The sequence below is a fragment of the Chelonia mydas genome, chromosome 6 (genome assembly GCF_015237465.2).
Source record: "Chelonia mydas isolate rCheMyd1 chromosome 6, rCheMyd1.pri.v2, whole genome shotgun sequence".
In the NCBI taxonomy this organism is placed as follows: Eukaryota; Metazoa; Chordata; order Testudines; family Cheloniidae; genus Chelonia; species Chelonia mydas.
Window position 1 is genome coordinate 33922083 of NC_051246.2, and position 18585 is coordinate 33940667.

Sequence of the window (18585 nt, forward strand, 5' to 3'; positions counted from 1 at the left end):
AGTTTTTCTTTGTAAGCAGACTCTTACACCACCGTTGGTCACCTTTGAAATCAAAAAAGCTCTGCCCAGATGTATGGGTTCCAGAATGCAGAGCAGCTTGTAGGATCAGGATCTGTTTGTTTATTGTGTTCTGGAGGGGGAGAGTGATCACATTTTAGTAAAGACAGAAATTATATTAGAAATGGTTGAAAACAGGAAAAAAATAACAAAAAAATTTAAATTAAACATTTTAAACAAAAACTTTTTACAATGAAAAAGGTTTCTGATCAGCTATAGAGCTGGATGAAAAGTGGGAAAAAATGGTCATGAAAAGTCTCAAAATAGGTTTCCAATCTTTTGTTGAAAAGTTTTGACAGAACGTTTCCAACCAGCTCTAGTTACAGTACACTAGTTTCAGGGAATTACAGCTGTTTGTGATTTTGTATCATTGTTTAATGGCCCAGCAGGTGGAGCTAAAACATTTACAGCCTATGTGTGTGTCTCAGACAAAGTGCAGCACATAAATGAAGGCTGAGATAATATCAGGGGGTGAAATTCACCCCATGCAGCAGGCCAGTCTTTGCACTGCTCCATCCCATTTAAGCCTATCTTCACCCAGGGTGAATTTTACCTAGCTAAAGCACTGTAAACAGATCTCTCTCCATAACTTGTACTCCTTTCCAATGTTTCAACTATAAATATTACATTTAATAAAAAAACACTGAAGATTTGAAATGAATAGTTTAGGGTCTGAACGAAAGCCCACTGAAGCTAATGAGAAGGTTTCCATCGCCTTGCAGAACAAGCAGTCATTTAAAAAGCAAACAGAGTGGTAGGCAAAATCCTCCTGTCTTTTTGAAAAGTGATTTAAAAAAAAAATTTCCTGCCATGGATAGTAACCAAAAAAAATTACATTTATAACTTATTGGTTCCTTAAGGATAAAGGTTGTTGAATGTTTTACTTACCATATTTCCTCCAGCATAGTTCTTACATTGGCTAATTTTCAATATAAAGATTTTTTTTTTAACTTTACTGTGTGGAAGTAATTAAACTCTGTACATTCCACTGTGCATCATCATTAGTTTGACCTCTTTCTGCTTAGCATGAAGGCATCCAAAGTCTAGTTCATGGGCCATCAAAATGCATGGCCACAGCTGCCCTTGTCTTTAGCAAGGAGATCTATGCCCCACCAATATAGTTAGTTACATGCCATTTAGTGTTCCACCTCGGTCTAAACAACCTGGTTTGCCAAGGTCCACTGGCTCTGAACTGCACCTTTGTATTAAAGATGAAGGCTGATGCAGTCTGCTCCATTTTATGCAAAATATCTGTGGCCTTCCTGCTACTTGGAAAATGTTGATGTGGCCCTTATAGGAATGTCTACACTGAGCAAGTCTCCCAGCCCTGGCAGACAGATTTGCGGTAACAGGGTTCGAGCAGTGTGGAAGGTCAGGCTCTCAAGCCCATCTGACCTCCCCTAGGCTTGAGAACCCAAGAGGGAACATTCACATTGCTACTTTTAGGGCACTTGCACTAGCTGGGCTCAAGCTAGTCTTTTTACCCAGACTGGGAGGCTCGCTCTGAGCTCCAGTGTTGACATATCCTAAGGGTCTGATCTTGCCCAGTGTAGTGGATGGGAGCTTTACCATTGATTTCAATGGGCAAAGAATCAAGCCCTAATTGAGTAAAATTTGGGTTCCCCTGTAGCAATGCTAAACATCTTCTATTCTGTAGCCACATCATTCTCTCCATGTACTGTAACTTCCATCAGCATGTATGATTACTCAGAGGTACGATTTTTTTTTTTGGAAGGGTGGCTCACTGAAATGTCAAATTTTCCTCACGGGCCCCCAAAAACCTGTGTGTGCCCCTAAAGGCATGGAACATCTTTTTGTTCATTGTTCTAGGTGCTGTACACAGAGGTCTGTGGTTAGGGCTCCTAGGTGCTACCAGTGGTGCCAGAATGGGGTGGGGGGCCAGGAGGCCATGGCCCCATCACTTTTAAAAGGGGAAGGGTATACCCTCCCTCTCACTTTTTATGGTCCATAAGGGAGAGCAACAGGGGAAGGAGTGGAGAGGAGCAAACAGGGATGGCCCCTCAGGGGGAGAAGGGACAGTACAAGGGTGGGGGCTTGAGAAGAAGGGGCAGCATGGCCACAGTTCAGGTGCCAGTGGCCTCCTCTTCCCCCCCCCCCCCCCCCAATCCGGTTTTAGGGAGCTTCTGTCATTCCTGAGTGTTACCATGACACAAGCAAACAGCAGTGGTAATCACAGAATCCCTTGCACTCATTTCTTACTTTGTTTTCTTCTCAGTGACTCTCTTCCTGAAGATCTGTGGAACAAATTTGGCTGACATGACATAGAAAATATTGGTATCAAGACTATGCACCTCATCAGCATTTTTATTGACTGGGCGTCTGCCAGACCCAGAATTACTAGGTCTTCCTTTGCATTTGCAGCGTTTGGCCATTAAACCTTCACATATCTTGATAGGTGTCCCCCCACTTTTTCTGGCACAGCTTATGCAACTCTTGCAAATTGCGTCCACAGGGTTTCAGGCCCAAAGCTAATACATGCACTAATGACACTACTCAGACATCAGAAAGGTGGTGGATGGTTTTCCACACTACCTTTTTTTAGCAGAAACATCTCTTAACTACCACCACTTATTGCTCTTTAAAACTTCCTTTGTCTTTTCCTCACCCTCAGAAACACACAACCCTTACACACAGAAGGCGAGAGAGCTGCATACATTGATAGGGAAGGCATGATTGGCTCTGTTTTTGCACACCTACAAAATGCTTCCCCCCAAGAAAGTGTACTGGTGAATGCCATTATCTGCACCACACTTGCAAACTCGGGTTTGGAATTGAACAGTGGGTGCACTCGTGTTCTCCTTTTGAACATTTGGCCCAACATATGCTTTTTACAAATTGCTCAGTTTTTCCAGGGTATGGTTTTCTTTCACCCAACTTTAAAATCTTAATCTATTTAAATTACAGAGTCTTTACATGCGTCCCTGTCACACACTACCCCTTCCTCTGGGTTCGGAGGTTTTCCCATGGTAGGATTATTGGACAGAGGATGTGGAAAAAACTAATGTACTCAATGCTTTTTTTGCCTCTGTCTTCACTAACAAGGTCAGCTCCCAGACTACTGCACTGGGCAGCACAGCATGGGGAGGAGGTGACCAGCCCTCTGTGGAGAAAGAAGTGGTTCAGGACTATTTAGAAAAGCTGGACGAGCACAAGTCCATGGGGCCGGATGCGTTGCATCCGAGAGTGCTAAAGGAGTTGGCGGATGTGATTGCAGAGCCATTGGCCATTATCTTTGAAAACTCATGGCGATCAGGGGAGGTCCCAGATGACTGGAAAAAGGCTTATGTAGTGCCCATCTTTAAAAAAGGGAAGAAGGAGGATCCTGGGAACTACAGGCCAGTCAGCCTCACCTCAGTCCCTGGAAAAATCATGGAGCAGGCCCTCAGGAATCAATTCTGAAGCACTTAGAGGAGAGGAAAGTGATCAGGAACAGTCAGCATGAATTCACCATGGGCAAGTCATGCCTGACTAATCTAATTGCCTTCTATGACGAGATAACTGGCTCTGTGGATGAAGGGAAAGCAGTGGATGTGTTGTTCCTTGACTTTAGCAAAGCTTTTGACACGGTCTCCCACAAGCCAGCAAGTTAAAGAAGTATGGGCTGGATGAACGGACTACAAGGTGGATAGAAAGTTGGCTAGATTGTCAGGCTCAATGGGTAGCGATCAATGGCTCCACATCTAGTTGGCAGCCGGTATCAAGTGGAGTGCCCCAAGGGTCAGTCCTGGGGCCGGTTTTATTCAGTATCTTCATTAATGATCTGGAGGATGGTGTGGATTGCACCCTCAGCAAGTTTGCAGATGACACTGAACTGGGAGGAGAGGTAGATACGCTGGAGGGTAGGGATAGGATACAGAGGGACCTAGACAAATTAGAGGATTGGGCCAAAAGAAATCTGATGAGGTTCAACAAGGATAAGTGCAGAGTCCTGCACTTAGGACGGAAGAATCCCATGCACCGCTACAGACTAGGGACCGAATGGCTAGGCAGCAGTTCTGCAGAAAAGGACCTAGGGATTACAGTGGACGAGAAGCTGGATATGAGTCAACAGTGTGCCCTTGTTGCCAAGAAGGCCAATGACATTTTGGGATGTATAAGTAGGGGCATTGCTAGCAGATCGAGGGACGTGATTGTTCCCCTCTATTCGACATTGGTGAGGCCTCATCTGGAGTACTGTGTCCAGTTTTGGGCTCCACACTACAAGAAGGATGTGGAAAAATTGGAAAGAGTCCAGCGGAGGGCAACAAAAATGATTAGGGGACTGGAACCCATGACTTCTGAGGAGAGGCTGAGGGAACTGGGATTGTTTAGTCTGCGGAAGAGAAGAATGAGGGGGGATTTGATAGCTGCTTTCAACTACCTGAAAGGGGGTTCCAAAGAGGATGGATCTAGACTGTTCTCAGTGGTGGCAGATGACAGAATGAGGAGTAATGGTCTCAAATTGCAGTGCGGGAGGTTTAGGTTGGATATTAGGAAAAACTTTTTCACTAGGAGGATGGTGAAACACTGGAATGTGTTACCTAGGGAGGTGGTGGAATCTCCTTCCTTAGAAGTTTTTAAGGTCTGGCTTGACAAAGCCCTGGCTGGGATGATTTAGTTGGGGATTGGTCCTGCTTTGAGTAGGGGGTTGGACTAGATGACCTCCTGAGGTCCCTTCCAACCCTGATATTCTATGATTCTATGATTATCCTGATTGGCTTTCTTTCTGAATTGGATTTCTGGAGTTTTGTAACTTTTATGCTATCGAAAAGCTACAGCCCACTCAAAATCACTTTCTTCTCCATTATCAACATCAGCATCTTCCATAGGTTATGTGAAAAAAATCAATTATAATTATGTGAGTGTGCCTCAATTACCTGCCCTTTGTCAGGAAGTCACTTCATCCACTTAACTGGAGTTTCGCTTCCCAATGCCTCCTCATACAACCTGCCCTAGGTCCTGCTGTGTGGGATCTACACTATACAAGAGGCTTTGCATACAAACACATCGACTGTCCACCATTTTGAATAGCCTGTACACAAAGGGAGTCCTTATAGCACAGTCAATGGGGTGTGTTAAAAATGAGATAAGAGCTTCTTCCCTGTTGAAAAGAGAAGTCTTACAGTGTAGGGAAATGGAATGAAGGGCGATCAGCATTCAGGATAATGATCCTTACCCCATATGACATCAACTTTATCTATGGCACAATTACTGTGGTAAAGCCAATACAAGTAAAGACTGAGACAGTGCCTTTTGATATAACCCAGTAGGCACTGACCTCTCTGAGGCACAATTCCTCAGAGAGATTCCTCAGTTGTAGGGTGGGGAGGGGAGGGGGAGAGAAGGGATATATTACAGCCCATGGAAGGATGAAATATACTCCCTACAACTCCTCCAGCTATCTCAACTGGTCAGATCATAGGGCGGGTGTGGGGGGGCGAGGGGAGAAGGAGGAGGAAGAGGAGAAATGGCCTCATCCACTCCCCACCCAGTTGCTTCTGGGTGGGAGCATCTGATGTGCAGCTACAGTTCTCTCCCAAATGCAGCGACTGTGATGTGAGCAACCCTAATGGGGGCACAGAAAAGGGCCAGTATCCTCCCGCACAACCACATTAGGAATAGTCATCGTTCGCAATAGGCTGTATAACACTTACATAGCTCTAACACACACACAACTCCTTTTCTTCTTCCCCTGGGATATTTTTTAAATCTGGGATGCAATGTTGTCTTGTGGTTAGATCAGGAGACTAGGAGTCTATTCCTTGTAGACTTGGAGTCTGTCATTGACTTGTTGTGGTTCTCTTATCCTCTCTCGGCTTGATTTCTGTCTCTCTCCCCATCAGCGCTCAAGCTGTATATTGGGTATAATATTTACTCTCCTCCATATAGTGCTTTGACATCCTTTGATAAATAGCACTATATTGGTGTGATTACGAACAGTAATTTCTGAAAAAAAAATGTAAGGCCAAATTCTGCCATTCTTCCTCACTTGGTAGTATCTTACTGTGAGTGCAATCTTGCTGACTTCAGTGCGACTACTTGCAAAGTAAAATATTACTCAGTGTAAGAGTGGCAGAATATGGCACATAATAAATGGTCTTACATTTTCAGAACTGCCCTACATGCTACTCCCTGAAGACCAGACAAATTCTCCCACTACCCATCACATATTAAAATTTGCTGCATCTGAAGACAGCATAAATTTGCCTAAACTTATCAGCCATGCTTTCAGACATCCTTGCCAATTGCAAAGCAATTACGCTTTCTTGCATCTAGCCACTGCTGGGCTCAGCAATGTTTACATGAGAAATAATTTCCACATACCCCTCAGTGTAAAGGGATTTGGTGGTCAGAATGAAATGTGGTAAATAAAGAGTCCTAAATCTGTTAACAGAGTAAAATGAAATTTCCTCTAACTCAGAACAACAGAAGTTGTCATGGTCAGTGATGAGCTAAGTTAACAGCTCCCACCTTCTCTCTATTCATATTTCTGTTATAAGTTTGAGGTACAGAAGCCTGTAATTAGCCCCTCTTAGATACTCCTGGGAGGAGTATCCTTGCTATAAACTGACTGCAATGACTGGGAAATGATCAGGGCCAGGGAGGATATTACATTTAGTAAATACACGGTTTATGTCATGCACAGGTGAAAACATTAGGGCCCACAGTTTGTCTAGGATGCTATTCTGAGGTCACACATCCATCATACTGTTTGGAATTTGTCAGCCAGAGTTAACTATGACACAGTTAGGGAGAGTCTAGCCACTAGCAAACCCAATATGCTCAAATAAATTGGTTAGTCTCTAAGGTGCCACAAGTACTCCTTTTCTTTTTGCGAATACAGACTAACATGGCTGTTACTCTGAAACCTGTCAATAGATTTTATATTTCTTGAAATTAGGGTGATTACTTTTGCTTTATTGATTTGTCTTTTCTGATCTTTATATACTATTCTTTCTAAACTGGACGTGGCACTAGTTTTGAACTAAATAGAAAAAAAAGGTAGGGTTTGGGAACCTGCTAATTAGTTTTAAAGGGATGTTAAGTGCCTAAACACAAAAAAGGAAAGGCACACCGTGCTAGAGCCAGAACAAAGGGATAGCAGTGCACCTCTTAAATGTAAATGTGTACTGTGCCTTTAAATGGTTTGGGGTATAGCTGGAGGCAGTGGGTCAGCTCCACTGCTGTTTGGGCACTGAGGCCAGTGTGAGAGCAGAGGGGAGTCTGGTTGCACATGGCCTAGGATGAGGATACCGGTCAGAGCAACTTGAAGACTGCTTCATCTCACTCTCTCTCACTAGATCATTGCTTGAAAATATAACAGCAGTAAGGAATCACTGGGGTGTAAAGATGCCCTGACCATACCGCTTCCTGTGTCCAGCCCACCCCAGAATGCTCTGATACACCTCTCATCCTGGATGCTGCTGCAGGAGCTATGTATGCTCTAAAGGGGCACTGGCACAAAGGGGCTATAGGGAAGGGATGCATTCTCCCTAGAGCATTTCTGAACATATATGGATAATGAGATTCAACCTGCTCAGATTGAAAGAAATGGGAGTTTTTCTATTGATTTCAACAAGAGCAGGACAAGGCCTATGCTAGATAATTGATTAGTATGCGAGCAATAGCACAAACTATTTTGGCTATCTAACCCTCTTTAAGGGAGAAGGATGGAGACTTTCAGAGTACTGCATTGAGATTACACACAAAGCGAGGTTAGATTGATGTACTGTTAAATATAGATTGTAATGAAATAGATACTCTAAGTTTAAATTCAACTCTTTTGAAAGAGGTTTTTTTTTTTTACACAAATTTTTTTTTTAAATCAATTGAGTCCCAAAATGTTTCTTTCTGGTAAACAGATATATGACTTGGGTCAAGATGCAAAACTGTTCTGCAAGTTGGAAGATAAGAATTGTATGTCAATAAATGAGTCACTACAGCCTTGATTCAGGAAAACACTTAAACACGTGCTTAAATACTGCCTTGAACAGGGATGCTTTCCTGAACTGGGGCCTATGGTTTCAAATCCAGAGTACATTTGGGGTCGGGGGGGGGGGGGAGAAAGTAATTATAAACTGAGCAACTGTCATAATTTCAGGCTCCACTGGGTGACACTGTTGCACAATCCAAAGTATGTGCTATGCTACAGGAAACCACAATTAACAAAAATGACATGCAAAGTTTAAGTAGTTGTATTTCTGGCCGTTTGAATTTTCAAACTAATCACTCATTTACTTCATACACCCCTATAATATCACAAGACAATCATTTTAGGTAGGAATTACTCCCATCCAAAGCGAGAATAATTTTCCCTGGAGCAGCTTCAAGTGAAGGGTTTGTTCAGCAACCTTAACAATTGCTAAGACAAGTAAGACTCCTTTTCCTACTGTACACAACATTCCTTCCTGTCGGATAGAAGACTTGGCTCACATGATTTCATGGGATTCTTGCTCCACGTTTGATCATAGGCTTGATCGATGCTCACTTTTTCTACTCCTTATGATCCACCTTCTTTAAACTCTCCAAGGATGATCAACCTGCCTTGCTTCTAATATCAGCCTGTGATAATTATGTTTACATAATGCAGGGCCAGATTAATTAAACAATTATGGCTAGAACCTTGCCACAAACCCACCTAGTGGTCTTTAATATATTCACTCATTCACCTAGTCTGGTCCTCAATTCTTGCATCTAACTGAAAGGGCTGTACATTTATAATGCCAATGCACTGCAATGTCCATTTCTCATGAATCCTTTGAAGTTTAATGTGAAGTAAATATTAGTTTTATGGAGTGAATTTAATTTATAAAGTTGACTTAATGGCTTGTGGGTGTCAAGCACTTGATGAGTATCAGGCTTCATTCAGCTGCCTCAAGTTGCAGACCCCCCAAAAAATCACCAGTCACTTTTGAAAATTTTAGGCAAAGTATAGAATACCCCCTGCTCCTTGTCATATTCCTTCAAGGTTTTTATATTCCCTATTCCCTCAACCTTTTTTGACAACCATGCAACAAGATTTATTTTTTCCACTTTGTGTCAGGGAAGCTCTTAACAGTTTGCACTATACTTATACGACATTCACACAGGAAGAAGGAGAATATTGCTGTTATATTACATGGTGATCTTACAACTGCCTCTCTCAATTGGTGTCATTTGGCCAAATTGTTCTCTAAATTACACCAGTATAATCCTATTAATTTCAAAGAGAACTTGGTTCAGTTCCTGCAGACAGTGAAGCTAAGGTACATGAGCCTCCCTTAATAATGGCTTATCTTTTCTATCATTCACTCATCCCTCCCATGTGAGGATTGCCTTGGCTACTAGAAGACCATCAACCACCCTCAGGCCCAGATTTGTAAAGGTATTTCGGCTTTGCTACACTCAGTGTAGCCTAAATCCCAGTTTCAAACATTTAACCACTTGGGAGTCTAAATCCCATCAACTGGGGCATTAAATAGCAAAGAAATTCCTACTGAGACTGACCTTCAAAGTTATCTCAATCTGCAAATCAAAACTGTTTGATAAGACTCTTATTGTTGCAATAGTTGATCAAAGATTTCTTTAAAAAGGGAGACATTGTAAGTGACTATGCCAGCATTAGGTGTGTCATACTGAGGAGGGGAGGAGAATACATAGTAGGTCTGGTGGAAAACACCATTAAAGCAGAGAAGAAGCTATGGTACTAAGCAGAGAAAAAACTCTGCAATAGGAAGTGGTGGAACCCAGAACAAGGAGTTAGGGATGTGTGGTGGCTAGACCCCTAGATGACCAGCTGTATTGAATCTGAAACAAATCCCCAGTTTCTGTACAACCAGCTGGGACATTCTAGTTTTGAGGGACACTGCCAATCTTTGAATCCCAAGTTGCCACATCTGAGTGGTTTCCTGCAAACAAACCTGACTGAACAACCTTAAGCTGTGCACGTAAACAAGCCTCCACATCTGCTAACATCACCTGTATATTAACTTCAACCGCTTTGAGAAATATGACTTTGTGCATATCCCAATAGTTGGCAAAGGTTGGTTGGTTGGTTAGGAAGTGTTGGTTGCTGTTGTTTCTCTTTTGCAGTGAGCTCTGAAAAAACTCTAGACCCATTGTAAGAATTAGCAGTTGGCTCAGTGAAGTCAGTCAGAACTCCCTGGAACTGAGAGGGGGAGAAAGCACTGAAGTAACTTTACACATGCACAGCACTATTAGAAGGGAAAGACAAAGTGTAAGTGTCAGTGAGATTATTCACCTAGCTGCCCTCTGCCTCCAATACAGAATCTGTTGTGGGGGGCGGGGAATGGGGAAGAAAGATTTAATTCCTCTGTCTCTATGAGGAAGTATTTTCAATCCTTCCCACCCCACCCATTCTGGTTGCAATTGACTAATGAACATTTCAACATGTGTGTGCAGCATGCCAGCGTAGATGCTACATGCTAATGTTTCCTGATGATAGAGGGACAGAAAGTACCCAGGAGAGTTAAGAAAGCTGTTCTTTTCATAGATCTCTTTTCAATTCCTTTTCTTCCTTGTTTCTTTCCCCTGTGTGTGCGGGGGAGGGGGAATGTTTGGACTTGCTGCTCTAAATCTCCCTCTTCCTGCATTCTTTTTAAATGTCTCCATTGATTTTCATTAAACTATGCCCTCAGCTTAGAAGCTGACCAAGCTTCTCTCCCTCTCTCTCTCTCATTTTAAAAGTGAGCTTGCTTGCTAGGTGCATTTTCCCTAACTGAAATACTAATCTATCATTAGCCATGTAATCATCTGATTTCCTATATGCTTTTCATGGATCATTTATAGACCTGATTATCATTTTATGGATTACTATAAATCCCTAAATAATAAACATTGTCTGGTGACTTCCAGTTATTTTTCATCTACAATATTCTGTTAACATCCTGACTTTTGATTAATAAATCTACAGCTATTTGAAATGCTTCAAATGAAGTATTTAGTACAGTATAAAATTAATAAATAGCATGAAATACTAATTTAGCAGACTGCAAAATCTGAGCGTAACCTATAACTAGAAGTACCAATGCATTGGGCGTGCCTGTCTCCAGCACAGATCCCCAAACTGAGATTTGTGGGAGTGGCAATCCACGTTGCAATTCCAATTTTATTTTAAAGAACAAACTGTATACAATGTTAAGCATTTTACAACATATAACAGCATGAATTTCGCAAGCTTAAGTTACATTATTGTTGTATTAAGATATATTTTCAATTCTAAAAAAAAAAAAAACAATCTTCAGATTGCCTGATTTGTACCTTATAAATCAAAAGTTCATACACAATTGACAAACTGCAGTGGTGCAGAACAAGAAGGCAATCAAAACATTATACCTTACAGAGTGGTCACTGAGGAGACTGCACCGGCTCTGCTGCACAGATGAATTGCCATGGGGTAGCTACAACATCAGCTCTTTAGCTACATTGCCATGCTAGAGTAGACATGGCTGAACTCAAGATAGAACCATAGTGAGGCTTGCTCTGAGCAAATGCAACGCCTGTGCACTGCTGCAGGATGAGGTGTGTTGAGCATGGCAGGTGCTTACAATGCCAGTTTTCTAATCTAAGGTAGACTAGGCTTTACTGAACCTGGCAGAACCCAAACCAGATGAAGGTCACCTGGTTTCATTACAAAACTTTTGCACAACCTTTAATGTAGCACCCACGCTATCTACCATCACCCAATGGTGTGCTTGAACAACATGTGTCTTGCAAAACAGAGAAAAGGGTTAATGATGAATATCTGAGTTTCTTGCTTTGTGAAATTTATTACAATCCAAGGGTCCAATCCTACAAACATTTATACATGTGTCAAACTTTAGATACGTGAATAGTCCTATTGAATTCAATGGAGGTATTCACATGCTCAAAGCTAAGCACATGTGCAAGTGTTTGCAGAATCAGGACCTAGCTTATCTAAATGGTGATCTACTGGCAAAAAACAAATCATGCCCTATAACAGCAGGTGTTCACTAGTTTATTAGATTAGATTTAATGTCCTATTTTGCCATATCTGTCCACATAATCATCTCTCGTCGTATTCATGCTAGCACCCCTCTCCCTCTTCTAAAAATCTGTAATTGAAATTAGTTACTTAATGGAATAGCGATAATAGCAGTGGCCTAAGCCCAGGAAGGTACTCTATAGGTTTCCCTACATAGATCTGGCAAAGTCCTTCAATCCTAACCTAACAGGCACTTCCTCCCCTCCCCCGACATCTATGTATCCTGAACAAGGCTGTCAAGTATGCACTGTATTTTCCTGACGTGATCAGAAAGGTATTCCCATAAATCTGATTACTTTTCATCAATTATAACCAGTACTAGGATTTGAACAGATTAAAAGATTACACAAATTTACTGCCAAATTTCATCCCTTTTACCAAGTTTGTAAGGTGGAAATGTTAAATGATTCAGTAAGTGAATTTCACTATAATTGTAACCCAATCAGCAAACTTCATACTCTAAGTACAACACAAACTTTGCAGTTACTTAAACAGTCCTATTGCTCTTGCATGAAAACTTGTTGAATGGAGATGAATATACTAATAATGCATAGATAGTCATGTAATCACAAGATAAAAGTGTAGCCACCAAATAACGTGTATGAAGCCAAAAGGAAAAACGGCAATCCCTGGAGTCACTCTTAGATAGGATTTAATGAATCTTGCTGGGGCTTTGACAAAGATGGAATTTGCCAAAGCCAGCACATTTTTCACTGCCAATTAATTAAAACGGCCTCATTGAGAAGCACACTCCTATAAATCAGATCTGCGAGTCTAGAACTTTACATTATCTAATTGTGCCATGAACTCGGATGTTGAAATAGATTTGCCTGGCTGCCACGCACCTTTGGAAACATTATTCCCCCTAACTATTGCTTAATGTTCTTCTGCCATTTTGTTGCTACAACAATCTTCTCGGTGACCTATAAAATTAAACAATGGCAACTGTGACATTTATTTACCAGCTCTAGATGGAAAGGACAAAGTGTAAGCGAACTGTTTGAGTTGTTTGAGCTTGTCTCATTTTCACAGAAGAGGTCATTCTCCTCACTCATGATTAGATGAACAGAAGTGTCTTTATCTGCTCCTAATTATTATTCGTAACTTCATCAAAAATTATTACAAAGCCCAGCTATCAACCGACCGAGCTAAGGAAATGGGACCAATGCCATGTCAGCCCTATTTGCTGCAAAATAAAGAACAATGTGCAAACTAGAAATAGAAAATACAATCAGAGATGACATTTTAGCCCGAGGGCATTCATTAGGTTATGAAGAGAATGTGTGGATTAAATCCCCTTTCTCTAAAGTAACCCAATATGCAGTTGGCCCATAAACTAATGCATTCTGTCTTTTAAACATTCTTAAGGAAAGTATTTTTCTCTTTAAAGAAATTATGTTCCCATTCATGCACTTTCCCAAAGTTTTGCTTTCACCAAAATACCATTTTTAAGCGTGAACACTGATCTCTACTTTGCAAAATGGACAATGATGTGAAAATATTTGTCAAGATGACCCATGAAAAATTGAGACCGATTATAACATTCTGACATCTGTATATGCATGAGAAATAGAACAAAGGGTTGTTTCTTAACGAGCTATAGGAGTGAATTTCATGCATATTTTGGAAGCTTCTCTACATCTCTATGAATTAATATCTAATTTTAAAGCCCTCTTTCTTAAAAACAATGTAGCTCATCTTCCCTCTTCCTAATTTAAAATGAGTGACCTACTTGGAGTAAAACTGAATTGTTGCCCATCTCTTGAACATAATTTTTTTTAAGTTTGGAAAAAAAGTAATTTAGCTGTTATATCCCTTTTAGGGACTTCTCTCTTTTCTCCTTCTGATACAAATTTAAAATGAAAATGCTGAAATATCACCTTAAAGGTTCTTATTACCCAGGTAGAATAACAGAAATTTCATAAGGAAGCCCATTCTCATAAGATTTCTAGCCCACTGTAACAGATCCATGGTGTCTGAATAAGCATCTGAAACTACAGATGGTTTGAAGCAAACCTTTGAATTGTATGAGATTTGCTCATTGCCAGTAGTAATGTAGCAAGCCACTGCTCGCTTATAATAAAAATCATTTCCTAGGATTGCCAACTTTTTACTGTACCTTAGCTAGATGGAGCTAGTCTTTATGTTTAAACTGAAATAAGTGGCAAGAGTATTCTTTATCTAATCTCTGATTTTCTCGACTAGTTCTAGTGAGGACAACTCAGACTTATTTACAAAAAATTAAGGAATGAAAAGCTAAAGTATTGACTCGCGGTTGGGCCAGTCCTTTGCCATTGACTTCATTGGGCACTGCCTCCATCAACTTAATTGGGTGTTTATTCTCCACAGCAAGTCACATAGATCCTCACATCCAAACTTTCAAAGTTAATCTCCAATTTCTGCCTCTCACCAGAACTATGTAAAACTCGGGGGGGTTAACTGACAAGGATTCATGCAAAGTTTTTCTTCACTGGGGTCAAACCACCTGTATTTGGCTTTAATAATCTGAAACTCAAAACAACACTCAGTCAAAACCACAAAGTTTGAAGTTGTTTCAAAATCAATAAATCAGCATTCAGTAGCTCAAAAATATGTACAAATGCATGGTTTCAGGTTCTGCAGCAAACATTTCACACAGTCCTACCCCCATATAAAACGACCATTGTTAAAAACTCTTCTATATAGTCTAAACTGCTGGACAATATTCTAGTCCTGCAAAGATTACTACCCATGTGTAAAGTTATAATGTGCTTCTGTCTTTCCAAGGCAGGGTCCCTACATAATATTAAATGTTAAGATTTTTCCTGACATTTAAAGGGGTTTTGCAAAGTTATTTCAGTTTCACAAAAAAAGTTTCAGTTCACAGTTGTTTTCCCATTCCTAAACTTATCTTTTTGCAGTAATTCACCATTTAAATTAACGTGTTTTCACTGAGGGACTCATAGCAATTTACAGCTCATAAATGGGCAATTGTACATAATGTACAATATTAAAAAGCTTTGTACGTATACCCCACCTTGTGCAAATGTTTTATCAAAGTAGCAAGTGTTGTCATCAGCCTCTTTCTGGAATCACTTCCATTTTAATGAATAGATTCCAGGTGTCTGGCTCCATGGGCCGTTTTAAATATTTAAAACAAATATGTACTGGTCAATGTTAATATTTGGGCAGCTGTTTGAATGAATATTTGTGAAGATCATTTGTTTTTGTTGCAGTTGCCTCAGTTCGAGACCCATGGAGAGTTGCAGCCTTTAAATGCATTATTTAATGCTTCACACAGGATAGGTATTAATTATATTATATTGCAATAATTAGCCATTTGTGGCCTGATCCTGCAGATCTTTTCCTCCAATGGGAGTTTTGACTAAGGATCACACAATTGAGCCTTGATGTAAGTGTTGCATTTTTACTGCAAAAATATACAAGTACAAAAGAATCATGCCTTAGACCCCAATCCTTACAAACAAGCTATGCAGACACAGAATCCCTTTGACATTAATGTAGCGCAGGGGGCTGCATGAGTGGAAGCCATTGCAAGATCAGGGCTCAAGTGTTTCATTATGAAGTTAAATAGCCCATTTAGGCAAAGAATCCTCTGTGTTACATGAATATCTTAAATGAAACGAGGCTTATTGTCCAAGCAAGATGGCTTCACAATGAAAACATGTAGAAACACATTTTTTTCACATCTTCATTGTGAAAATGCCCATTTTAACTACACTTCGTGTAAAGCAAACTTTGAATTGTGAAAAGGAAGGAAACCAAACATCACACATTTTTGCATGCCATTACACAGACCAAACATTTTAATTCTGCACCATTCTTTCCCTTAGATAATCCTCCTTATGGAGGAACCTAGCTGAAGAAAGCACATCATTGTCCTCTGAATTTTAAAAGGACACTATGAGTGATCCCAGTATTCATACTGTTCCCCACATGTCACATGTACAATATGGTCTTGTCCAAAACTCTCCTCCCGCTTCCTAGGGGTTTGTCATTAGACATCTGCGTCAAATACATATCAGAAGAGGTAAGGCTGTATTCACAAACAGTTCTCCACAGAGAACATTGACCAAGGTTAGTTTAACCTTCGTCCCCATCTCCCATAGAGTACCTGTTCTATGTCCTCATTATAGCTTCATTCATGTTAGAATTTCTTTATAATGTAATTATGCTACTTTAGTGTTCAAATGTTTTAAAATCCATGAAAAACATCAGACTAAAGTGTATTCCCATTGCTTCTGTAAACACCACCACACTGTCTTGGTGGTTTCCCTACTTTAATAGCATTTACATCAGCCCAGACACGCTTATTCTACCACTGAATTTGTGAGATTGCATGAAATTGGAGAAATAAAAGAAAATATTTCTAACGTCTCCAGTCACTAAGCCCTATAATTGTTTCCATGAGTATACCATTCCCTGTTAGCTCAGCTCCCCACTAAATATTCCATTAGGTGGTTCTTTACAAGCATTAATGGGTTTGAAGCCTAATTGTCAAATAATGTTATTTTGTCTTGAATTATCCAATCCAAATTGTTTTGGATACAATACATCTTCAGTTTTAATGAATTTTCTGCATTAAAAGTACAGTATCAAAGTGGGCTGAAGTTCTAATGCTCTCCTTCTGGTGTTAAATGTCCTCCTTCCTATGGTCTGATGATGATGATGCACAGAACAGCAAGTTAAATCCCAACTAGAGCTGGGCAACCTTTTTCAGCCAAAACATTTTTTCCACAGAAAATCATGTCCATTTCACTGAACTGTTTTAGCTGGAAATTTTTTTTTTTTTTTTGAAAATTGAAACAAAGTGTTTCCATTTTTCAGTTCAATATTACTTTGTTTTGAATTTCTCCCTCTTCTTTCTGATGTGTGAAACATTCCTCCCTTCAGGAACAGTTTACTAAATCCATAAACATATACACATCCTCAACAGCCACAAAATTCTAGCTCATAGAGTGATAGATGGCTGTTTTAAGGTTAGTATAGGGTAGTGGTTCTCAACCAGGGGTCTGGGGCACCTTGGGAGGCCGCAAGCAGGTTTCAGGCAGTCTGCCAAGCAGGACCAGTGTTAGACTTGCTGGGGCCCAGGGCAGAAAGCCGGAGTCCCACTGCATGGAGTTGAAGCCTGAGGCCCTCAGCCCCGCCACCTGGGGCTGAAGCAGAAGCCTGAGCAACTTAGCTTCATGGTGCCCCTGTGGTATAGGGCGCTGGACAATTTCCCAGATTGCTACCCCTTAACTCTGGCCCTGGCTTTTATATGCATAAAACCAGTTATTGTGGCACAGGTGGGCCGTGGAATTTTTATAGCATGTTTGGGGAGGGTCTCAGAAAGAAAGAAAAACGTTGAGAACCTCTGGTATAGGGGTCTGTCATTTTCTTTTTCGTTTCCAATTTCCTAAGCTCCCTCAAATATAACTCAAATTAACTATCACCCAAGTATGCTCTCCTCATAGCTGTCCTATTTTTCCACTATCAGCGTGAATTAACTCTTCTGTTTCCTCATTAAATCATATCCGCCTAAATAATCATTATTGTAGATCTATTCCCTTTAGTCTCCATTAAACATTTGTTTAGTTGTCTTACTTTTCTTTAGCTTCTCCCTTTTCCAGCTACACCTCGCTTCTTTCTCCTCAGGGAAAAAAACAAAAAAACAAAAAAACCCAGCTGCCTCTGCCACACATTACATCACTAACAATTGAATGTTCCTGTCACGAACCTTAATTCTGTTTAGCCAGACGGAGGAAACGAAACGTCTCAACTGCAGTTCTGGCCCTTAATGGACAAGGCACAGATCCTGAGAAGGTGCAGATTTAGGGAGTGAAGGCCCAGTTGACAAATGAGCTGGTGAATCCAATGGTAAAGATCTCAGTTAAAAATAGTCAAACCTCAGCAGAGAATTGATTTTGTCCAAACTTGTCCTTCCCACCTCCTCTCCCCATTACAATCAGCCCATAGACATATAAGCACAAGGACAACTGCTTCTTCTTGGACTTCTGGAACGTCATCTTAATATTTGGTATGTCCTATATCAAGGGACTACATCCTGACTTTGCCGGGAATGGCCTAGACTAGATCTAACAGGTTGTTTCCCCTCTAGCAGTTTTGTTGCCACGATTATTACAGATGTAATGGGTGAACTCTTGAGACTTCTTCCTTTGTTAGTCTGAACTAACACTTATTTCAACAAAAATGTGAGAAGTTATCATCTTCATTAAACCTAGGCTTACAATTTTAATTTTTGCTGCAGATGTGCTGTCATACTTTGCTTGAGTTCTGGGCAGTAAATTACAAGACATGTCAATGTAAAGTAGCAGTGAAATCATTTATCATTAACTTGAAGAGGCACATTATTCAACTGTAGAAGATGAGTGTTTTATGAAACACAAAGGATGAGATCATGATTTAGTGACTGGTAGAAGTGCTCATTTTCCTAAATATAGAAGTGTACTTTTGTGGGTGATGGTGGATTAAAGTATAAGCAGTCCAAATAATTTTGCGGGATAATGTTTTCATGTCAGCTA

The 18585-nt window shown here is 40.5% G+C and overlaps 1 protein-coding gene across 2 annotated transcripts in view; it reads right to left on the minus strand.

The window, feature by feature from the left end:
- Positions 1 to 18585, minus strand: part of INSC (INSC spindle orientation adaptor protein) — a 133522-nt gene that overhangs the window by 52609 nt on the left and 62328 nt on the right. The window lies entirely within an intron of this gene.